At 36.2% G+C, this 17395-nt stretch overlaps 1 pseudogene; it reads left to right on the plus strand.

Moving 5' to 3' along the window:
* Positions 1-16886: 16886 nt before the first annotated feature.
* Positions 16887-16986, plus strand: LOC113307205 (annotated as a pseudogene).
* Positions 16987-17395: the final 409 nt, after the last annotated feature.

Here is a 17395-nt window from a genome sequence, read left to right on the forward strand (position 1 = left end):
GGGCTAGGATTACGCTATTTACCAATTGAAAAGTGATACTAATTATAATCATGCAATTTCACATGTTCAATTTGATTATCAACTATTGCAAAAGTAGATTTTAGAAACAACAAATGTTAATCCAAAGCAAAGGACATCAAAACCCTAGGCTAAGCATGTTCCATCAATAGAAAATACAATTGTTTAACAAAAATCATAAAATCTATTTTCAATCTAGACAAATAATAATAAATAAAAATTGCACAAATTAAATAATTAAGAATTACCACTTTTTCATTGGCAAGATAGCTTCCTCCATCACCCCAAGGATTGGGTTTATCCCATCATCGTGTAAACTCGCTCAAAAGTTGATTTCATTGCTCAAAAAGGTGTTTGCAAAGAGAAAAGGTACAAAGCAGTGCATTTGTAGCAGATATAATTATTACAAAACCCACTGTTACAGAGAAACACTAACAGACTTGTTGCGAGTCCAAAATAATTGTTATAGAAATTGTTACAAAGGTAATAAATTTGAAACTATAGGTAACTGTTTCTGTGACTGTTTATATGTGTTCTTCTGTGTTCTTCCTTTTCTTCTTCACTGCAGCAATGGTGATTGTATGCAACTCGATTCTAAGCATTTTGTTCTTCTCCCAATCTCCACATCCCCTTCTCTGAGACCCGTATCACCTTTATATACTCTAAAGACTACCAAAATCATTGTATAACTCCAGAATCATCTTCATTAATGCTGCCAGCCACGGGAACATTTTCTTTCATTTTTCTTCTCCTGCACACGTCCGTAGTAGTCCAATTCACTCCAGACTCTTCTTATTTATCTCTGTCACCTTACAAATGGTTTTTAGAGTCATCTAGCATGCGTAAACTCAGTCCAAATCATGCAAATCCCGTGAATATCTCCATCCATGACGTGCTCCCTGTTTGACGAGATTACGTGAAATCTTCTTATTTAGTCGAATTGAAAGCACTTACCAATCTTGTTGTTATATAACAGGCTGGTACATATCCAAATCAAGAGAAAAATATGAAAAAATCTCCATGAGTTTAATGGAGAATATCCTCCCATACAAGTACGCCCATGTTTTCTTCAACACGAGTTAACTAGCCAAATTCAATTGATCCAGAGACCCAAACCAAGCATGTCATGCTCAATCAAGTCTGCCCATACAATTCCAGTTATTGAGTCTCATGAAATCACGTTCAGAAGGTGAACCATAATTCTGCCAGTTTGTTAGAGCATTTCTCGGTTGAACCCACCAATCTTTGGTATGTCAAGTTTGGTTGTCATGTTTTAGTGAACCAAAACTCATTTAAAGAGTCTCTTGATCATTTACTAGAGTCAACTTTGTATAGGTTAGATAGAAAGTTATTATGATATGAGACTTACAAGTATTACTCGAAGACTTGAAGAATGTGAAGAAGTAAAGAGCTACATCGATGACATCATTCTTCCTCTTCAGGTTAGTAATATTTTGACTTGAAATGTTTCATTCATAACGAATCTTTCAAGTCGTGTTATATTGAAAACATAAATGCGAAGCTGTGAATGATTATACTCTAGTTAGACGTAGTATTAAGGAATTATAATACGAAGTATAACGCCTATCTTTTGAACTTCGTATATAAGACATCGACATAATCGTATGAATGCTATTGTGATTATGTATGGGTATGAGTGAATATTTCGTCATAGGAAACAATGTTTTAGATTCGTTTAAAGGAAGTACAATTCATAAACTTGTTTTGTGAATCGAAAGGGAAATCGCTAGGCTTATTGGTATTGTTATTCATTGCAAATCTTTGTATTACCAATATGTGTGTTTAGTATCACCGCTCATAACTTGTTTATGTATCTTGGTAAAACTATTCACAATGCCTGACTTATGTATCGGTATGACTTTTATTAGTGAAACCAATCTTAAGTAATCACCTGAGATGGTATGATTGATATTTGTAATTGGTGTGACCATTACTAGTCATTGGGTAACCGATCCTAGAACTTGGTGGGACTAAGCACAAGATGAGTAATCGATCCTTGTACTAGGTTAACAAGTTTTAGTAATTGGTGTAACCAATCCTAGTACTTAGTTAGCCATTTTATGGAAACTAGTGTAACCGATCCTAGTAGCAACTTGGAGGTAGAACTGAACTTTGTGTTTGGTAGAACCGTTAAACCCATGAATGGTGATTGAATGTTTTCGATCAATCACATAGTTCTTGGAAATCAGACGAACCAATTCTAAACTTGTTTGGAAGCGTGGCAATTCGGTTCCAAGATTGTAAATATGAAAAAGGATTTATAAAGTAAAGATGTCGACATACTTTGAACATGTGCAGTAATTCTTATCTATTATTGCTCAAAGATATTCCTTAATAACTAAAGGAGAATCCCGTATCAAAATAAATTGAGAATCTTTTAATTAAGGTTTTTAATTTTATATGCTTTTAATTTCCATCAATTAAATGCATATCTTTGGAAAATAAAAAGTGATAATGTGCATTTACTAATTGGAGATTTTCTACTGAGATTTCAGTCAATATTTGGACAGAGCATTTCCAGGAATTATGAAAACCGATTTTAGCTTTATTGCATATCTTTGAGAATATTCGGTTTTGGAAATTCCTTGATGTCCAAACTTCCTTGGTCTATAAATATTGAAGTTTTCATTTCGATCAAACTAATCCTCAGAGCCAGCAAAACTACCTAGCTGTGTTGTTACTGGTGGAGCCGTCTATTCGGAGAGGAAAGTACCCTAATTAGGCGAAATCTCTTACGACCGCTCGTTTTAAAGACTTCTTTGGGATCGAGAAGCTATACAAGTACCGTTGGTGGGAAACTAGATAATTGCAGTTTATTATTAGTTTTTCGATTGATTTGATTGACTAACGGCTGTTGAACTTTGATTGCACCTAGTTGTTTATGCTTGAGAATCTTCTCTTATGATAGAAGATTCACTCAAACTAGATCGAAGTATCGACGGGGATCTTTAGACTGTTTGTAGATCTAAATATGTCTTGTGATAATCCATCGTTAACAGACTACGTTCTATGTGTGATTGATCATAAGAAATTCAAGTTGTTTGTGTGAAGGTGTTTATTGAAGATCTAAGAAGATTTCTTATTTGAGTTCATAATCTTTGGTGTGCACAAAACTTGATCTGCTGGGGATCCAACTATAATCGGTTTATCTTTTGATAGATTGGATTGGTTAGTTGCGTAGATCGGCACCAATACATTTCTTTGTGATTCATAGTATTGATTGCATATTCTAAACAATTACTTCGGTAGTTGTTGAATAGATTGATCTAAGAACCCGACAAAGGAGTTTATTGGTTAAACGGAAGAGCCTTTTGTCAAACTCATATCATGTTGATTGAAAAGAGTTGTTACCGAATAGATTTGTTGTTCCTTTGTTGTTTAAAATACGAACCAAAAGAATTGTTCCAAGTGCGTGACTTATTGCAAGTTGGAGGCGCAGGGATACTGAGGAAACTAGGTGAACTGTAGGTTTAGTTGCTTGGTCTCAACTATACGAAGTTGGTTTAGATTTTGTATAGCGGCTTAATTCTGAGAGTATTCAATTATGGGCAAGGTCCCGGGGTTTTTCTGCATTTGCAGTTTCCTCGTTAACAAAATCTTGTTTTGTATTTTACTTTTCTATTTCCGCAATTATAATTGATTTATTATAATTAGAAGTAAAATACACAAACGTTAATTCCTAATTACTTGATAGCAATCCTATAGTGTTTGGTTAAGTCTAAACCTATTATCAAGTAATCATACTTCGTTGTTGTATTGTCTCGATCTTGTATCCATAGTCAATCATGCAAGTTATCTTGTTGTCGTATTGTCTCGATCTCGTATCCATAGACGATCACATGAAGTGTGAACCAATTCGTTGTATTGTCTCGAATCAGTCCATAGACAATCACTTTCGGAGAAAGGACTTATAGGTGGAAAAGTTTTAGATTGAGGTATATTTTGGTACCCTCGTATTTTCAATTGGCATCACCGCAGGCAAATACTAAAAGATCTAACAATATGTGTTTGGTGCGATCCAACCTATAAGAATTGAATCTATGTCTGATTCAGTTAACGTTATGCAAGAGTATGAATACTCAAAAGTTGAAAATGTTACCAATTCGTTGACCCATGATCCAGGGGTTATGAAAATCAAGAGAACATCTGAGTCGTTTTTTGATGGAAAAGAAGATACTGATAAAGAGTTGGTAAAACTCCTAAAGCCTTTAAAATCTCTATCTACAAAAGTGATAATATTAAAGACAGAGTCAAATCTTTTTAAAAATGAGATCAGAGATAAAGACATTCAACTGAATATTCTAGCCAAAGAGAATATGGATCTCACTGTCAAATTAGAAGCTCTTGGTAAATCTCTTACTCAAGATAAAGAGACACATCCTATGACTCTGACTAATAAATTTGTTGTAATTTCTTCTAATGAAGAAATCAAAGGTACTTGCTCGACTTTGAGAGATTGTGATAGCAAAACTTGTTTGATCACATCCGAAACATGTCATGATGATGGTAGTTTTCCTAACTACATAAAGTCAAAAGAGGATGAGAAACCAACTTCTATATCTATTGATGATCAGACGAAATCTTGTCCAAAGGAAACTTTGAACCGATTCCATATTCGTGATCTTAAGGAATACAACTTTCAGTCACTTGACAGGAAACTTATACTTCTTCAAAATACAGTGGTAAAAATATTGAAGGAAGTTTCTTGTCTTAAAATACTGAACGATTATTCTTCAATAGAAAGACGAATTTTACCCCATCTCGATAAAGTCAACTCAAAAGAATCAGAAGTAAGAGTTGATAATCTCTTCTGGAAAAAGGTTCCTCCTCACCCATATCGAAACAGTTCTTGTTTTGATGAAGAACAACTCCAATAGAAAGGAAAAGAGAGAATCTCTGCCAATGGAAACAAACATGAATTTCCGATAATTGTTCCAGACAATCATGCTGATGTGCATCATAAGGTAATCCTTAGAATGAGAAAATCTTATGAAAATCTCATTGATAAAATTAAGATAGATTTATCCATCTCTGAAAATTCTCACGTCAGTACAGTTTCTCCTAATGATCATATTGTTAGATCAAGAAAGGATCACCTTCTTGGGAAAAAATATTTTGGGCAGAAATTCCTAAAGAGAAATATGAACTATGTTTCTGATACACGTTGTATTCTAGGAAAAGCTTACTCCAATACAACTTAGTTTTATTGAGAATGTTCAAACTCATCTTATTTGTGCTCATAACTTTGGATGGGAAAACCACATAAAACAAGAGCACAATGTTTGTGTCTGTTTATCAGATAAAATCTGTGACAATTTATGGATAGCTGCGAATCCATGTCTGTAGAAAATATTGTTCATGTTTAACATGATCTTCCAAAAATAGGTTTCATTTGAAAATTTTGAATTTTAGTAAACCTTCCAGCATGAGAAGTTCAGATAATGGAAACGAAATATATTCTGTGTATATTTTCGGTATTCCACAAGCGTCCAGGTTCGAAAATTTATTTCTTCTTAAGGGAAACAATCTCTTGCTTGTATTAAGAAACCCTGATTAATCCCCATTTAATTAACCGAGCATGCCTCCAATAACTCGCAGTGTCACAAAGGCTAACAAGGAGGAAGCTCAAACGGTTAAGGATTGTCAAGGAATCAATACAAAAAGGAAAAATAAAAACATATCAAAATCATGTCTGATTATGATTCAGATAGTTCGAATGGATCTCAAGATGAGTCATGTTTGTTAGCTTACAACTTTCAAGATCCAACCGAAAACAAGTGTATTCGTTCTGATAGTATGATTCACTATATCCAAGGTTTTGAATAACTGAGAACCAATCTCATAATGACAGTTCAAAATCAAGATTGGCTCAAAGAAAGAATTGATGAAACAAGAAGTGTTCTTGCTGAACTCTGATGTAGTTTTCACACTGGTAACAAAGGGTTTGATTCTCGGAATTGTGAAGTTGTTGATTTTAGACTTAATTAAAGAAAATACTAAAACTAGAAAAAATATGTAAAAGAAGGTAACAAGAGTAAGAGTTACTGGGACTCAGGATTTCACTGTTTCTCATATTCATGTGGTTCAGAAATTAATCCTAGGATAATTATGGCTCAAATAATAAAATTTATTAACTCTTAATATTTTCCAAGATAGATTGTTGAAAGCAATGACTGTAAATCTAAAGCATGGGACACCAAATCATTTAAGTTAATCATGACCCATCAATTGAAATAACATTCATTCAATAAAAATCATAAAACAATTAATAAACAGTGCAAAAAGTAAATAAGAATTAATTCAAGTTACCACATAGATGAAATCCAGCTTCCTCCTTTGTCCCAGGAATGGGGTTTAGCTCATTATGGCAGCAAGATGCTCAAAAGAATTTTTCATTCCTCAAAAAGGTGTTTATTGAAGAAATATGAGAAAAAGAATAAAATCAGCTCAATTGTAACATTTATAGTTGTTGCAGATTGAGTGTTAAAGAGATAATAAGACTTCTGGATTACGACTATTTCTTTTGTTGTTGATGTGTGACAGTGCTATGCGACTGACTTTGACAGGCCTTTGTTCTTCGTCTTCTTCTTCCCTGCACCAGCAGAGAACTTTCTCTGCACTTCTTCTTCTCGGCTCTGTAGCCTCTGTTAACTGCCCCCAACTCTCGATACCCTCTCTAATACTCGAACCAATATATTTATACACCACAGGCCGAATATATCTCGAGAAATCTTCCAAATATTTTTCTTCTTCTTCACGGCCAAGTCACGGATTTATTTCATCTTTTTTATTTCTTTCACGCGTCTTCCAATTCATTACTTTCCCAACTCGACGGAATCGAATCTCAAACTAATATATTCTTCCTCTATTCCACGTAACTTCCCATAACCACACAAAAAATCCTGTAACTTGACATTACCCTGTTTAACCGAGAGAGGAAGAAATCTTCCTCTATTTTCGACTAACCACCAGCTAACGGCCCTGTTTTGATGCAATGGATCATTCCCAGTCCATATCCAACAAGAAAATCCGACGAAAACTCCACCAACTCTCGCATGAAATACCCGTGAAATGTCCATGCCCCTGTTTTGAGTCATCTCGATGATTCAGCCAATTTCGATCAAAACAAAAACCCATTACCATCCCTGTTAGACCAAAAGGAAGATACCCATTTGATTTTATCCCTTTAGTCTCATTATAGCTCGCCCAAATCACAAACCCTAATCTGCTTCCATTGAAAACCAATTTCCCGCCTTTTTCCTGATTTGAATTTGGGAAGAAAGCGACCTCCCCTTTATCCGTGGTTGGTCTCCCTTTTGCAACTGGGGTACATTTAGCAATTCATGGGGTGCGAATAGCAATTTGTGGTGTATAAAGATAAACTTTGGGTTGTAAATGGTGAAAACTTCTGGCGTGCCTTTAGTAATTCCCCGGAAGGTGCAAACATCACTTTTCGAGCCAATTTCGCCACAAAAGCTTATTTCTCAAAAAACACCTACAAAAACATAAAATACCAAAATAACTACAAAAATGGGTACTAACAATATAGGAAATTGAGATCAAAATAGACATATAAATGCGTCTATCAAACTCAAGGTTCTAATTGAAGAACTTGAAAAACAGGAAGTGGTTGCAGACAAGTCTCTTGAGACATGCTCCAAAAGTTTGAGTACTGATGAAACCTCAGTAAACAATAAGAGCACCACTAGAGATTAAGCTACATAATGTAAGACTTAATCCAGGAAAATAGACATCAGTTTTTTATCTCTTTCATTAATTGTATAAGGTCTATTTTGAATAAAACTATCTATTATTTACGAATAAAATTATTATTTTATAATTTTTCGTGTGATATTTTTCGATTACATATCCTGTGCGTGAATGCTTTATATTATTGAAATGTGTTTATGGGATGTTTGATTTCGGTTTTCATAACCTTAATAATCGATCTCATACTGTGTGAACCCTTATGGTTTGGGTGACTTTTTGATTTAGCAGGATTGAGTTCTAGCCCGTGTTGGTAGGCTTTATCAAAGGATCATAAGGGGTTCCGATTGAAACTCATGTGTGAAAAAGTCACAATATGTTGAATCGTTTTTGGTTTAGCATAAAAGCATATGTTTTTCGGGTTTTAAACTTTTGCATCGCATTAGTTAAAACCGATTTTCAACCTTTCTCTGGTAAAGGTTTCCTTTTGTTGTTGTTCTTTTTTCTTGCGAGAGGATGACATCACAGCGGGGGAGAGTTCTATGTGAACTCGCACTTAATGATATATCTTTCTGGGGTGAACAGGATGCGAAGCTTGAAGTAACAAATTTGTTAGTTAATCGTTTTCCTGTTTAAGAAAAGCCTGATTTTATTGCATATATTTTGCTTTTTCTTAACAAAATTTCGGTACAATTGATATATTCCATTATTTGTGTATGGATGTGTGTGTTATTCGATTGTTTCCGGTTGAAAAAAACTATTGTTATCTTGCTTTATTGTTTGGTATCAATTGTTTAGGCTAATGTCTATGTTTGTTTCAATTGCTTCCGGTTAAGATAAATAATTATGCAATTTGATTTATTTGGTTTGTATGAATTGTTTATGGCTTAACAAAAAATTTCGGGATCATTTGTTTAGTCCAATTCGATTCCGGATAAGAGAAACTAAGTTAATTCTGATCTTAGTTAGACTTATCAAAGTGGAGGATTCGGTTATTCAAGTCTAATCGAATGCCTTAACAAGAAATACTAGTTAACTAACCTAGTACTTGTTTTGTTTAAAGTGAAAGGTCTAAGTTATTGTTCGAATAATTGGAACTTCATGAGAAAAATAGAGTTAATTTTGATCTTTATTTTGGTCTTATAAAACAAGCGATTGTGTTTGTACAATCGGTTTAGCAAAAGAACTAAGGTACATATACAAATTTTAATTTGCTAAACCATTAGGTAAAATTTCTTCGGGAAATTGTTTCCTTGATAACATATCAAAATAAAATTACTTTGTAGTTTCGTTTTGATAATGGTTATCTAAAATGGTATGTGAAACCTTCGTGTTTAACTCTTATAGGTTATGCAAGTCTTTTATATTTGTAAGATCCTTTAGGTTTGTCCTTTATTTGCTCGTACCTTTGTCATTTTGTAACAAAAATGGGGATAAATATATGGAGTAAACAAGTGATGTGATTCACTAAGGAAAGGACAATGGTGCTAAAACGTTATATCTAATGAAAGAGTAAAGCATTGACTAAGGGGGAGAAACATATCATATGATGATTTGTAGTTATATGGACTACAAGAAGAAATAACAAAGATGTGCGGATTGAAAATCTACCTATGATGTGATTTGTAGATAGTGGTAAAAGTGGTTCGATTCTCAGACTTGTGAAGGATATTAATTAGACTTAAATTCTAATATTAAAATAGAAAACTCACTAAAAATTATAGCAAACTCAATAAAAGTTGATATCAATATTAAAAGAGCACTGAGGCTAAGATTCCACTATTTTCCAAATTCAAAGTGATTTAATCCAATATTTATATTCATGCAATTTTTTCGTTCAATTTGATTCTAAACTATTGCAACAAGTAGATTCTCAAAATAACAAGTGTAAATCCGAATCATAGAACATCAAAAACCTAGATCCAAGCATGCTCTATCAAAAGAAATAACAATTGCTTAACAAGAATCATTCAAACAATTTTCACTCAAGGCAAAAAAATCATAAAAATAATTGCGATAAATAAATAAATAATAATATACCACTTTTTGTTGGAAAAATAGCTTCCTCTATCGCCTCAGCAATGGGGTTTAGCTCCTCATATTAATCACTTGCTCAAAATACATGTTTGTTGCTCAAAAGTTGATTAAAAGAGTGAAAGGTGTAAAGCAGCTGATTTGCAACAGCGTAAAAGTGTTACATATCTCTGGTACAAAGAGGAACAATGATTACTGTTGTATATAAACGTTACTTATCTTCTGTTGTTGAACAACGACAGTTTTCTGCGACATTTGCTTGTGCGTCAATATTCTTCGTGTTCTTCCTCTTCAGCAGCAGCAGCAGCAGAAATAGAGTTTGATAAAACTCTGATTTCTTCTTCTTGGCTCTCTTCAGGTCCCCAAACTCTCGACACCCCTTCTATATGACCCAAACAATCTATTTATATCAAAAATACCGATTAAATCTCTCCCAAATCTTCCAAAATCTCTTTCCTTCTCTTCACGACAAAGTTGCGGTAATTTCTTGTTTTAGAATTTCTACGCGTTTCTGAGCTTTCCTTTTTATTCTAAACTCTTCCTTAGATAGATACAAATCTTTGGGAAGATTTACAGCACTTTAATCTCTCTAAAATTCCCTAAAACAGGTCACGCACGTGACTTTCCATATTTTCTGTTGTGATAAAAATCCGTCGATTGAGCCCAGTCTAATCGATTTCAACACCCATATCAGATTCCTAGACCCATAAGGAGTCTATCCTATGAAAATCAGAGGTTTAATCGACCTCAAACTCCTCCAAATCAGGAACCCTAAATCTGCCAGAAACTGCCAAGATATATACCCGCCAAAACTTGGTTTTTGAAATGTTGAAGATGGTTGCCCCTTATCCAGGGTAACGGTGCGATTAACAGCTGCCTGGAAATGGGATGCTCGTTAGTAATTAGGTTACCCCTTATTCAAAGTGAGAGTCCGAATAGCAAATGTCCTCCGGGTGCTTTCCGACAACTTTTCGAGCCAATTTTTTCCAAAAATGTTTATTGGCCAAAAATACCTACAAATAAATAAAACACCATAATAAGTACAAAAATGAGCCCTAACAATATATAGAATCGAGACAAATCGGACACAAAAATGTGTCTATCAAATATCCCCAAACCTATTATTTGCTAGTCCTCGAGCAAAAATAAAATAGAAATAAAATCCTAACTCACTGTCGCAGGCATCGTATATTGCATTTAGCGTATGCAATAAGCCTTTAGACCCCTAGGTGTCCCTAGTGGCGGAGTGTTGTCTCTGGAGGGCTTACCAGATGTATACCCACAAAACCTTTATACTCCAGACCCTAGCTATCTACACAGAACCTTGGAAGGCACTAAAGAATCTCCTTGGTTGGCATACTTATTGACTACAGGAGGAAGTACCCTGATGCGAAATTCCAATTGCTGTACACGAGTTTGTACTCAAGCATACTAAAATTCATATGAAGTGACGAGCTCTACTCAGATAGTTGCACTATGGACATCAATATCCGGAGTCGAAACTAATCACATGAATAGATCAAGAAGATGGATATAGAAAAACATAGATGGTTTTGATGTTTACTAGGTGAACGGTGTTTCTCATATCTGTCTAAAGGCCTCCGCCAAAATAAACCTATCCTAATGGACTGAGATACTAGTCTGACTAATATCAACACACTGGCATATACAAGGGTACCAGTGATTGATAATCCTAACTCTAAGTCAACACACTGGCATATACAAGGGTTCCAGTGGTCGACTTTATTGAATTTATTCCAGTTGGTCTGATGGTCTGGTCTCAATTTCTCTTTCTTTTTTTTGTATCTCAATCACTCTAATTCACCCTAGCATTGGTACCAACTTGAATCATGAGCCCCACCTAATCACTTAGAGAAACATAGTTTAAAAACAAAACAAAAACAGAAGTGAAAAGGACTCAACGAGATATGGTGAAACTATCATGTTATTTCTAACACCTGAGCTCTGTGCTTTTATGAATAGACTCTTTAGATGTTGCCATCTATTCAGATTGGTTCCTCAACTCCTACAACCAAAATGCTTCCATCCACTTAGATTGGTTAGTGCCATCCTTAATAGGCATAAATTTCTAGGCTCTGGAGTTTATTTATTGCAATGAAAAGGTAACAAAAAGTTCTACCCCACCCCCAAACTTAAATCTAACATTGTCCTCAATGTTTCTAATTAAAGAACAGTACCAAAAATATAAGTAACATGAGGAAATAGTAAAGAGAGAAGTCGGAAAGATAGTACCTGGGTGAAGTGTAACCAAAAACCTACAAAAATATTATACAACATACAAAATATCCTCGATGGTCAATCAAGGTAAACAGGGTCCACCAGAGGGACCTCCTAAACATCACCTGTAGGAAAAGGCTTTAAAAAGGGCTTCAATCGCTGACCGTTAACCTTCGAAGAACTACTACCATCTGGTGTCTCAATCTCAACAGCGCCATGAGGAAAAACAGTACGGACCACAAAAGGACCGGTCCACCGAGAGCGCAACTTCCCGGGGAATAGATGCAAACGAGTGTCATACAGAAGAACTTTTTGACCTGGAGAAAATGACTTTCTTAAAATATTCCTATCATGCACAAGTTTCATTTTGTTCTTATACTCCTTAGCACTATCGTATGCATCTCTACGAATCTCGTCCAACTTATTGAGTTGGAGCTTTCTTTGAGCTCCTGCCTTGTCAAGTGAAAATTTTAAGTTCTTAATAGCCCAATAGGCTCGATGTTCTAACTCAACAGGCAGGTGACATGCCTTGCCAAACACTAAACGATAAAGTGACATTCCAATGGGTTTCTTAAACGCAGTACGATAAGCCCATAAGGCATCAGTAAGCCTCGACGACCAGTCTTTCCTATTTGGATTAACTGTTTTCTCTAAAATACGTTTAATTTCCCTATTGGAAACCTCTACCTGACCACTAGTATGAGGGTGATATGGGGTTGCTACTTTATGGGTAATACCGTATTGTTTCACTAAAAGAGCAAACGTTCTATTACAAAAGTGTGAACCTCCATCACTAATTATAGCTCGCGGCGTACCAGAACATGTAAGTATATTCTCTTTTAAAAACTGGACTACGACCCTGTGGTCACTCGTTTTACACGGAACCGCCTCAACCCACTTAGACACATAGTCTACAGCGACAAGTATGTAAATATAACCAAATGAAATAGGAAATGGACCCATAAAATCAATGCCCCACGCATCAAAGACCTCAATCACTAAAATAAGGTTCAAAGGCATCATATTTCTACGGGAAATGGTTCCTAAATTCTGGCAACGCTCACAAGAAACACAATGACTATGGGAATCTACAAACAACGAAGGCCAATAAAATCCACACTGCAAAATCTTAGCAGCAGTCTTCTTAGCACTAAAATAACCCCCACATGCATGTTCATGACAAAACGAGATAATACTAGACTGGTCACTCTCAGATACACATCTCCTAATAATCTGGTCCGGACAATACTTAAACAGATAAGGATCATCCCAAAAGAAATGCTTAACCTCGGCTAAAAACCTAGAACGGTCTTGTTTACCCCAATGATGAGGGGTTCGACCAGTAACAAGATAATTCACTATATTTTCATACCAAGGTGATTGGGAAACAGAGAACAATTGTTCATCAGGAAAGTTATCCCTTATAGGAAGGGGATCACTAGGGGAACTAACAACTAGCCTAGACAAGTGGTCTGCTACTACATTTTCTGCACCCTTTTTGTATCTAATTTCTGGGGAAAATTCCTGTAACAATAGGATCCATCTAATAAATTTAGGTTTGGTATCCTTCTTAGATAAAAGATATTTCAAAGCAGCATGATCTGTATAGATTATGATCTTAGAACCTAATAGGTAGGACCTAAACTTATCCAAGGCAAACACGATGGCTAAAAGTTCCTTCTCGGTAGTTGTGTAGTTCATTTGGGCATCATTCAGAGTTTTGCTAGCATAATAAATCACATGAAGTAATTTGTTTTCTCGTTGTCCTAAAACGACGCCTATAGCATAATCTGAAGAATCACACATAATCTCAAAGGGTAGGTTCCAGTTAGGTGCCTGGACTATGGGGCAGTAGTGAGTGAAAGTTTTAAGCTTCTCAAAAGCCTCTAAACAAGCATCATCAAAGACAAACTTAACATCTTTGCAAGCAAATTGCAAAGAGGTCTAGAAATCAAGCTAAAATCCTTAATGAATCGACGGTAAAAACCTGCATGCCCTAGGAATGACCTAATATCTTTTACGGTTTTTGGGACCTGTAAAGTCTTAATAAGGTCAACTTTGGCTTTGTCTACCTCTATACCCTTTGAAGAGACGATGTGCCCTAACACAATTCCTGATTTAACCATGAAATGGCATTTTTCCCAATTAAGCACTAAATTTTTTTCCTTACACCTAGTCAACACTAATGTCAAATGATGCAAGCACTCATCGAAAGATGAACCAAACACTGAAAAATCATCCATAAAGACCTCTAAGAACCGTTCTACCATATCAGAAAATATGCTCATCATACAACGCTGAAAAGTTGCAGGGGCATTACATAGCCCGAAAGGCATGCGTCTAACGGGTACCAAAGGGACAGGTAAAAGTGGTTTTCTCTTGGTCTTCTGGGGCAATAACGATCTGATTATAACCGGAGTAGCCATCTAAGAAGCAATAGTGACTATGTCCAGCTAATCGCTCTAGCATTTGGTCGATAAAAGGAAGGGGAAAGTGATCCTTCCTTGTGACCTTGTTCAATTTCCTATAGTCAATACACACACCATCCCGTGGTCACTCGGGTTGGGATTAATTCATTATTATCATTCTGGACTACAGTGATACCTGATTTCTTGGGGACAACCTGAACAGGGCTGACCCACTTACTGTCTGAAATTGGGTAAATAATACCCGCATCTAACAACTTAAGCACCTCTTTTCGAACTACCTCTTTCATGTTAGGGTTCAGTCGACGTTGCATCTCCCTAGAAGGTTTGGAGTCTTCCTCTAAATGAATCTGATGCATACACACAGTAGGACTTATACCCTTAATGCTATAGTCCACCCTAAAGCTTCCTTATTGTCTTGAAGTACATTTACTAGCCTACTTTCCTGATCACTATCCAAATGGAAGCTACAATCACAGGTAAAGTCTCAGATGGGCCTAAAAACACATACTTTAGAGTATCGGGTAGTGGTTTAAGGTCCAACTTTGGGGGCTCTTCTAAAGAAGGAATTAGGGTAGTCTCAGAAACTGGTAACGGTTCGAACCTAGCTTTCCATCTATCAGTGTCTAACACAGGGGTAGAATCTAATAGAGCATTCACCTGTTCAATAGTGCTATCGTCGTCAAAATCTAAACCAAAATGGGATAACAACTTTCTAATGGGTCTTCAGACAAGATGTTTGGTAATGACTCCTGAACTAAGGCTTCTATCATGTTCACCTCCTCAACACATGTGTCATCTAGCTCATGAGGTTGCTTACTGACATTAAAAATGTTCATCTCCATAGTCATATTACCAAAAGATAAACTCATCACACCATTTCGACAGTTAATGATCGCATTAGACGTAGCTAAAAATGGGCGACCTAAAATCACAGGTATCTGGTTCTCTGGGTCAGGGACAGGTTGGGTATCTAGGACCACGAAATCCACTGGATAAATAAACTTGTCGACCTCAATAAGAACATCCTCGATAACACCTCGAGGGATTTTAACAGACCTATCAGCTAACTGCAGTGTCATCTGAGTAGGTTTCATTTCACCAAGTCCTAGCTGTAAGTATACATGGAATGGCAGTAAGTTCACACTGGCTCCTAAGTCAAGTAAAGCTTTTTCTACCCGGAAGTTACCTATTGTGCAAGCAATGGTAGGAGAACCTGGGTCTTTGTACTTTGGAGTTGTGGTGTTCTGAATGATTGAACTTACGTGACTAGCTAAAAAGGCTTTCTTATGGACGCTAAGTTTTCGCTTTCGCGTACACATATCCTTAAGGAACTTGGCATAAGCAGGAATTTGCCTAATTGCATCTAATAAGGGAAGGTTTATGGTAACTTGCTTAAAAACCTCCACTATGTCATTAAAGTTCGATTCCTTCTTTGTTGGTACTAATAGCTGAGGAAATGGGGCTCTAGGCCTAAAATCAGACCTTTCAGGAACCGAATTCACATCATCAGAAACTTTATCAGTCTCTTCAGCTACTGGTCCTGAGAGGTGAGATCCTGAGGGGTGAACTACAGTATGTTCACTATCGGGCATGGTTACCTTATTGTCTACAACTCTACCACTTCTAAGGGTTCTAACACATTCAATTGATTCGATGGTTTTGCACCTAATTCATGAACTCCTCTAGGGTTGGGTTGTGTTTGACTAGGAAACTTACCTTTTTCTCTCAAAGAATCACTTATCAGACCAACCTGGGTTTTTAACTCGGAAATAGCCTGACTATTTTCTTGTCCTATCCTGTTACTAGCTTGTAGACTTGTTCTACGGATAACTGAATTTTGCAGTTTGCTGAGTTAACAAGGCGAGAGATTCCTCTAAACTTAGGATTTTCTTATCTGACTGATTCTGAAACTGAGCTAGTCCTGAAGGATTCTTAGTATAGCCAAAACCTGGGGGAGCATTAGAATTACTAAACTGACCTTGACTTTGGCCCTTAGACCACGAAAGGTTCGGATGGTTTCTCCAACCAGGATTATAGGTTTCTGAATATGGGTCAATCTTTTGACGGTTATCAAATCTAGTGTTATTATAAAGAGCATTGGCCTGCTCTTCAATATTCTGGCCTTCCCAAAAAGGCTCCACTCTACCACTAGTCTGGCCCACTTCTAAGGCTTCTAACCTTTTTGCTATAGCAGCAATTTTGGCATCTGATTCATAGCCTCCTTCTACCCTATTAACGTTTCCTCTACTTAAAAGAATTGTTTTCTGGGGTGCCCTACTATTTTCCCATTGCTGGGTTTTTTCGGCGATTTCATTAAAAAATTCCATCGCCGCATCAACAGTTTGGTTTTCAAATCCACCAGTGCATAGAGACTCAACCATGGTCGTTGTGGAATAATCTAAACCCTCATAAAGGATCTGAACTAGCCTAACCTTTTCTAAACCATGATGAGGACACTGGGATAATAAATCATTGAACCTTTCCAAATACCTATATAAAGATTCTCCCTCTTGTTGTGAAAATGTGCATATTTGCGTCCTAATAGACGATGTTTTGTGCCTAGGGAAAAACTTATTGAAAAAGGCAGATGTAAGTTGTTCATATGTCTCAATTGACTCGGAGTCCAAACTATACACCACGACTTGGCCTTATCTTTCAGGGAAAATGGGAATAACCTAAGTTTCAAAGCATCATCATCTAAGCCTCTAATTCTTAGAGTACTACAAATTTCCTCAAAATCCCTAACATGGTAATAAGGGTTTTCATTTTCTTTCCCTAAAAAGATTGGGAGCATCTGTAAGGTCCCAGGTTTCAGTTCATAGGGTGCCCCCGTTTCAGCTAACTTAATACACGAAGGACGAGTAGTCCTAGTTGGATTCAACAAAGCTTTCAAAGTTGCCATTTCTGGCGCTATCGGAGCAACATGGATTCTCTCCTCAGTCAAAGGA

Source organism: Papaver somniferum, chromosome 8, assembly GCF_003573695.1.
Source record: "Papaver somniferum cultivar HN1 chromosome 8, ASM357369v1, whole genome shotgun sequence".
In the NCBI taxonomy this organism is placed as follows: Eukaryota; Viridiplantae; Streptophyta; class Magnoliopsida; order Ranunculales; family Papaveraceae; genus Papaver; species Papaver somniferum.